This window comes from Bos indicus x Bos taurus, chromosome 4 (genome assembly GCF_003369695.1).
Source record: "Bos indicus x Bos taurus breed Angus x Brahman F1 hybrid chromosome 4, Bos_hybrid_MaternalHap_v2.0, whole genome shotgun sequence".
Taxonomy (NCBI): Eukaryota; Metazoa; Chordata; class Mammalia; order Artiodactyla; family Bovidae; genus Bos; species Bos indicus x Bos taurus.
Window position 1 is genome coordinate 47,241,479 of NC_040079.1, and position 6,980 is coordinate 47,248,458.

Consider the following 6,980-nt stretch of genomic DNA (forward strand, 5'->3'; position numbering starts at 1 on the left):
GGATTGTTGGATCATAAGGCAGTTCTATTTCCAGTTTTTTAAGGAATCTCCACACTGTTCTCCATAGTGGCTGTACTAGTTTGCATTCCCACCAACAGTGTAAGAGAGTTCCCTTTTCTCCACAACCTCTCCAGCATTTATTGCTTGTAGACTTTTGGATCGCCGCCATTCTGACTGGCGTGAAATGGTACCTCATAGTGGTTTTGATTTGCATTTCTCTGATAATGAGTGATGTTGAGCATCTTTTCATGTGTTTGTTAGCCATCTGTATGTCTTCTTTGGAGAAATGTCTATTTAGTTCCTTGGCCCATTTTTTGATTGGGTCATTTATTTTTCTGGAGTTGAGCTGTAGGAGTTGCTTATATATTTTTGAGATTAGTTGTTTGTCAGTTGCTTCATTTGCTATTATTTTCTCCCATTCTGAAGGCTGCCTTTTCACCTTGCTAATAGTTTCCTTTGTTGTGCAGAAGCTTTTAAGTTTGATTAGGTTCCATTTGTTTATTTTTGCTTTTATTTCCAATATTCTGGGAGGTGGGTCATAGAGGATCCTGCTGTGATATATGTCGGAGAGTGTTTTGCCTATGTTCTCCTCTAGGAGTTTTATAGTTTCTGGTCTTACGTTGAGATCTTTAATCCATTTTGAGTTTATTTTTGTGTATGGTGTTAGAAACTGTTCTAGTTTCATTCTTTTACAAGTGAAAAATATGGAACGCTTCACGAATTTGCATGTCATCCTTGCGCAGGAGCCATGCTAATCTTCTCTGTATCGTTCCAATTTTAGTATATGTGCTGCCAAAGCAAGCACTGTTTGTAGACTTTTTGATGGTGGCCATTCTGACTGGTGTGAGGTGATATCTCATTGTGGTTTTGATTTGCATTTCTCTAAAAATGAGCAATGTTGAGCATCTTTTCATATGTTTGTTAGCCATCTGTAAGTCTTCTTTGGATAAATGTTGGTCTAGGTCTTTATCCCACTTTTTGATTGGCTTGTTCGTTTTTCTGGTTTTGAGTTGTATGAGCTTCTTGTATATTTTGGAAATTAATCCTTTATTAGTTGTTTCATTTGCTATTATTTTCTCCCATTCTGAGGGTTGTCTTTTCACCTTGCTTATAGTTTCCTTTGCTGTGCACAAGCTTTTAAGTTTAATCAGGTCCCACTTGTTTACTTTTGTTTTTATTTCCATTACTCTAGGAGGTGGGTCATAGAGGATCTTGCTTTGATTTATGTCATCGAGTGTTCTGCCTATGTTTTTCTCTAAGAGCTTTATAGTTTCTGGTCTTACATTTAGATCTTTAAACCATTTTGAGTTTATCTTTGTGCATGGTATTAGGAGGTGTTCTAATTTCATTCTTTTACATGTAGCTGTCCAGTTTTTCCAGCACCATTTATAGAAGAGGCTGTCTTTGCCCCATTGTATATTCTTTCCTCCTTTGTCAAAAATAAGGTACCCATAGATGAATGGGTTTATTTCTGGACTTTCTATCTTGTGCCATTGGTCTATATTTCTGTTTTTGTGCCAGTACCATACTGTCTTGATGACAGTAGCTTTGTAGTATAATCTGAAGTCAGGAAGGTTGATTCCTCCAGCTCCATCCTTCTTTCTCAAGACTGCTTTGGCTATTCGGGATCTTTTGTGTTTCCATATGAATTTTGAAATTTTTTGTTCTAGTTCTGTAAAATATGTCATTGGTAATTTGATAGGGATCACACTGAATCTGTAGATTGTGTTTGGTAGTATAGTCATTTTCAAAATATTGATTCTATGCAGGAACATGGAATATCTCTCCATCTGTTTATGTCACCTTTGATTTCTTACATTAGTGTCTTATAATTTCCTGTGTACAGGTCTTTCATCTCCTTAGGTAAGTTTATTCCTAGATATTTAATTCTTTTTGTTGCAATAGTGAATGGGATTGATTCCTTAATTTCTCTTTCTTATTTTTTCATTGCTAGTATATAGAAATGCAAGTGATTTCTGTATTTTGATTTTGTATCCTGCAACTTTGCTAAATTCGCTGATTAGCTCCAGTAATTTTCTGATACTATCTTTAGGGTTTTCTATGTAAAGTATCATGTCATCTGCACACAGTGAGAGCTTTACTTATTTTCTGATCTGGATTCCTTTTATTTCTTTTTCTTCTCTGATTGCTATAGCTAGGACTTCCAGAACTATGTTGAATAATAGTGGTGAAAGTAGACACCCTTATCTTATTCCTCCTTTTAGGGGGAATGCTTTCAGTTTTTCCCCATTGAGAACAATGTTTGCTGTAGGGTTATCATATATCGCCTTTACCATGTTGAGGTAGGTTCCTTCTATGTCCATTTTTTAAAGAGTTTTAATCATAAATGGGTGAGGAAATTTGTCAAAGGCTTTTTCTGCATCTATTGAGATTATCATATGGGTTTTATCTTTAAATTTGTTAATATGGTGTATCACATTGATTGATTTGCATATATTGAAGAATCCTTGCATCCCTGGAATAAACCCAATTTGATCATGGTGTATGAGTTTTTCGATGTATTGCTGAATTGTTTTTGCTAAAATTTTGAGGATTTTTGCATCTATGTTCATCAGTGATATTGGCTTGTAGTTTTCTTTTTTAAAAAAATTATTTATTTTAATTGGAGGTTAATTACTTTACAATATTATAGTGGGTTTTGCCATCCATTGACATGAATCAGCCATGGGTACACATGTGTCCCCCATCCTGAACCCCCCCTCCCACCTCTATCCCCATCCCATCCCTCAGGGTTGTACCAGTGCACTGGCCATGAACACCCTGTCCCATGCATTGAACCTGTACTGGTGATCTATTCACATATGGTAATATACATGTTTCAGTGGTATTCTCTCAAATCATCCCACCCTCACCTTCTCCCACAGAGTCCAAAAGTCTGTTCTTTATATCTATGTATCTTTTGCTGTCTCGCATATAGGGTCATTATTACCATCTTTCTAAATTACATATATATGCATTAATATACTATATTGGTGTTTTTGTTTCTGACTTCACTCTATAGTAGGCTCCAGTTTCATCCACCTCATTAGAACTGATTCAAATGCATTCTTTTTAATGGCTGAGTAATATTCCATTGTGTATATGTACCACAGCTTTTTTATCCATTTGTCTGCCAATGGATATCTAGGTTGCTTCCATGTCCTAGCTATTGTAAAGAGTGCTGCGATGAACATTGGGATACATGTGTCTCTTTCAATTCTGGTTTCCTCAGTGTGTACGCCCAGCAGTGGGATTGCTGGGTCGTATGGCAGTTCTATTTCCAGTGTTTTTAAGGAATCTCCACACTGTTCTCCATAGTGGCTGTACTAGTTTGCATTCCAACAGCTTAAGAGGGTTCATTTTTCTCCACAACCTCCCCAGCATTTATTGTCTGTAGATTTTTTTATCTCAACCATTCTGACCAGCATGAGATGGTACCTCATTGCAGGTTTGAGTTGAATTTCTATGATAGTGAGGGATGTAGAGCATCTTTTCATGTGTTTTTTAGTCATCTGTATGTCTTCTTTGGAGAAATGTCTGTTTTGTTTTTTGGCTAATTTTTTATTGGGTCACTTATTTTTCTGGTATTGAGCTGCATGAGCTGCTTGTATATTTTTAAGATTAATTCTTGGTCAGTTTCTTCATTTGCTATTATTTTCTCTATTTCTGAAGGCTGTCTTTTCAACTTACTTATAGTTTCCTTCGTTGTGCAAAAGTTTTTTAAGTTTAATTAGGTCCCACTTGTTTATTTTTGCTTTTATTTCCATTACTCTGGGAAGTGGGTCATAGAGGATCCTGCTGTGATTTATGTCAGAGAGTGTTTTGCCTGTGTTTTCCTCTAGGAGTTTTATGGTTTCTGGGCTTACATTTAGATCTTTAATCCATTTTGAGGTTATTTTTGTGTATGGTATTAGAAAGTGTTCTAATTTGACCAGTTTTCCCAGCACCACTTGTTAAAGAGACTGTCTTTTCTCCATTGCATATTCTTGCCTCCTTTGTCAAAGATAAGGAGAATTTATCTTTGACTAAATAAATGCGTGGATTTATTTCTGGGCTTTCTATTTTGTTCCATTGATGTATATTTCTGTCTTTGTGCCAGTACCATACTGTCTTTATGACTGTAGCTTTGTAGTATAGCCTGAAGTCAGGCAGGTTGATTCCTCCAGTTCCAATCTTCTTTCTCAAGATTGCATTGGCTATTCAAAGTTGTTTGTATTTCCAAACAAATTGTGAAATTATTTGTTCTAGTTATGTGAAAAATACTGTTGGTAGCTTGATAGGGATTGCATTGAATCCATAGATTGCTTTGGGTCAGTCAGTTCAGTTCACTTGCTCAGTCTTGTCCAACTCTTTCTTACCCCATGGACTGAAGCACGCCAGGCCTCCCTGTCCATCACCAGCTCCCAGAGTCTACTGAAACATATCCTTTGAGTCGGTTATGCCACCCAACCATCTCATCCTCTGCCATCCCTTTCTCCTCCTACTACTGTGGGCAAGAATCCCTTAGAAGAAATGGAGTAGCCATCACAGTCAACAAAAGAGTCCAAAATGCAGTACTTGGATGCAATCTCAAAAGCGACGGAATGATCTCTATTCGTTTCCAAGGCAAACCATTCAATATCACGGTAATCCAAGTCTATGCCCAGACCAGTAATGCTGAAGAAGCCTGAAGTTGAATGGTTCTATGAAGATCTGCAAGACCTTCTAGGACTAACACCCAAAAAAGATGTGCTTTTCATTATAAGGGACTGGAATGCAAAAATTGGGGTAGTATACTCATTTTCACTATATTGATTCTTCTGATCCATGAACATGGCATATTTCTCCACCTATTTGTATCATCTTTGATATCTTTTATCAATGTTTTATAGTTTTATCTATATAGGTCTTTTGTTTCTTTAGGTAGATTTATTACTATTTTATTCTTTGCGTTGCAATGGTGAATGGAATTGTTTCCTTAATTTCTCTTTCCCTTTTCTCATTGTTAGTGTATAGGAATGCAAGGGATTTTTGTGTTGATGTTACATCCTGCAGCTTTACTAAATTCATTGATCAGCTCTAGTAATTTTCTGGTGATGTCTTTTGGGTTTTCTATGTAGAGGATCATGTCATTTACAAACAGTAAGAGTTTTACTTCCTCTTTTACAATATGGATTCCTTTTATTTCTTTTTCTTCTCTGACTGCTGTGGCTGAAACTTCCAAAAGTATGTTGAATAGTAGAGATGAGAGTGGGCACCCTTGTTCCTGACTTTAGGGGAAAGGCTTTCAATTTGTCACCATTGAGGATAATGTTTGCTGTGGGTTTGTCATATATGGCTTTTATCATGTTGAGGTATGTTCCTTCTATGCCTGCTTTTTGGAGGGTTTTTATCATAAATGGATGTTGAATTTTGTCAAAGGCTTTTTCTGCATCTATTGAGATAATCATATGGTTTTTATCTTTCAATTTGTTAATGTGGTGTATCACATTGATTGATTTGTGAATATTGAAGAATCCTTGCATCCCTGGAATAAAGCCCACTTGGTCATGATGTATGATCTTTTTACTATGTTGCTGGATTCTATTTGCTAGAATTTTATTGAGGATTTTTGCATCTATGTTCATCAGTGATACTGGCCTGTAGTTTTCTTTTTGTGTGTGTTGTCTTTGTCTGGTTTTGGTGTCAGGGAGTTGGTGGCCTCATAGAATGAGTTTGGAAGTGTTCCTTCCTCTGCAATTTTTTGAAATAGTTTTAGAAGGCTAAGCATTAGCTGTTTTCTAAATGATAGAATTCTCTTGTGAAGCCATCTGGTCCTGGGCTTTTGTTTTTGGGGAGATTTTTGATCACAGCTTCAATTTCAGTGCTTATAATTGGGTTGTTCATAATTTCTATTTCTTCCTGGTTCAGTCTTGGAAGATTGAACGTTTCTAAAAATCTATCCATTTCTTCCAGGTTATCCATTTTATTGTCATATAGTTGTTCATAATAGTCTCTTATTTCTGCATTGTCTGTTGTAAACGCTCCTTTTTCATTTCTAATTTTGTTGATTTGATTCTTCTCTCTTTTTTTCTTGATGAGTTTGGCTAAATGTCAGCTTTGTTTATCTTCTCAAAAAAAACAGCTTTTATTTTTATTAATCTTTACTATTGTTTCTTTAATTTCTTTTTCATTTATTTCTGATCAGATCTTTATGTTTTCTTTCCTTCTACTAATTTTGGGGGTGGTTTTTTTTGGCTCTTTTTTTTTTCAGTTGTTTTAGGTGTAAAGTTTGGTTGTCTATTCAATGTTTTTCTTGTTTCTTGAGGTAGGATTGTATTGCTCTAAACTTCCATCTTAGAACTGCTTTTGCTGCATCCAATAGGTTTTGAATTGTCATATTTTCATTGTCATTTGTTTCTAGAAATTTTTTTATTTCCCTTTTCTTCAGTAACTTGTTGGTTATTTAGAAATGTGTTGTTTAATCTCCATGTGTTTGTGTTTCTTACAATTTTTTCTTGTAACTGATATCTAGTCTCACAGTGTTGTGGTCAGAGAAGATGCTTGATATGATTTCAATTTTCTTAAATTTACTGAGGTTTGATTTGTGACTCAAGATGTGGTCTATCCTGGAGAATGTTCCATGTGTACTTGAGAAGAAGGTATATTCTTCTGCATTTGGATGGGATGTCCTGAAGATATCAATAAGATCCATCTCATCTAATGTATCATTTAAGACTTGTGTTTCCTTATTAATTTTCTGTTTTGATGATCTGTCTATTGATGCCAGTGGAGTGTTAAAGTCCCCTACTATCATGTGTTACTGTTAATTTTTCCTTTTATCTCTGTTAGTGTTTGTCTTACGTATTGAGGTGCTCCTATATTTGGTACACCGATATTTACAATTGCTATGTCTTCCTTTTGGATTGATCCCTTGATCATTATATACTGTCTTTCCTTATCTCTTGTAATTTTCTTTATTTTAAGGTCTATTTTGTCTGATACGAGTATTGCTACTCCAG

General features: G+C 35.6%; 1 non-coding gene across 1 annotated transcript; it reads right to left on the reverse strand.

The window, feature by feature from the left end:
- Nucleotides 1-698: 698 nt before the first annotated feature.
- LOC113891961 lies at nt 699-805 on the reverse strand. Its single transcript, XR_003510935.1, has one exon. It is a non-coding gene; the product is annotated as a U6 spliceosomal RNA (small nuclear RNA).
- Nucleotides 806-6,980: the final 6,175 nt, after the last annotated feature.